This window comes from Habropoda laboriosa, unplaced genomic scaffold (assembly GCF_001263275.1).
Source record: "Habropoda laboriosa isolate 0110345459 unplaced genomic scaffold, ASM126327v1 scaffold22, whole genome shotgun sequence".
Classification (NCBI taxonomy): Eukaryota; Metazoa; Arthropoda; class Insecta; order Hymenoptera; family Apidae; genus Habropoda; species Habropoda laboriosa.
The window spans coordinates 594,683-595,726 of NW_017100261.1; positions in this window are offsets into that span (position 1 = coordinate 594,683).

The following is a 1,044-nucleotide window of genomic DNA, read 5'->3' on the forward strand; positions in this document are numbered from 1 at the left end:
TTTTTTTTTTCAACGAAACTCGAGTAAACTTTCGATGCAACGAAGTACAGAGGTTATTTTGCAAAATCTTTGCGAGATGGTCCGGAAAACGAAGATTAAAGGGAAACGTTATCGTTCGATATCAGAGATAAAGAAGATAGATAGCGAGAGAGTGAGAGCGAGAGGGGGAAAAGAAACATCGGTCTTCGACCAGCGTCTTCTCTCCACCGTGCTCATTTTGGCATAATGAAAAGCTTAGCAGTTGGTTTAACTTGGCCGAGGATTAAGTTTACCTCGTTCCAAGGGTGCCAGAGCAGCGTGGAATTTCTACCTCTTATTTTTCCGCCTCCTCGCCCCCGCGCTGGAAAAGAGCGCTCGGTAGGTATTTCTTAATTAGCAGCAAGTATCTCGTTCCGCGGAAGTTGCCTTATTAATTAATATTACAAAAGGGAGTCCAGCTGTTGTGCGGCGGGGTGGGCTGAATTTCTCCGACGATCGAGAACGAGAACGTTCTCCTCTTCACCTCGCGATTTCCGATTCTCCGCGGTTCCCCGTTGAATTTATCACTCGAATAATTACTCGTTTAATACAGGTTTCACGCTTCCGCGTAATTTCTCGCCTTCGTTACACTTCCACGCTGCGTCGCGGCTATTGTATTCCCTCCACTCGTCACCCTTCAAGAAGTGTATCGTTTAGAAGGGGTTGAAAGATGCTCGTTGCACAGAGCCAGGCGAAAGAAAGTTCTTCGAGGCGCTAGTAAAACACTGCCCCGAAGGTGGTCGCGGGGTGGAGGAAAGAAAAGGAGAACCGGAGAAAGAGAAAATGGTTATTTGAGCAGGTAGCCTTATACTTGGACAAAGAGAGCAAAGAAAGAAGGCGGTAGGGGTGTTCCGCGCTTACAGTGTAACAGTTGAAGTGGTGCCCTGGTGGCAAGCGAGAAGAAAAATATGTAATATCGCCCAGGGCGTTTTAATAAACCGAGTTGGCCAATCAAAGCGCGAGTTAAGGAGCTTTCTTGCCTTTTTAACGGCCGCTTTTACGCGCGTTTAAATCACACTTCGCGCC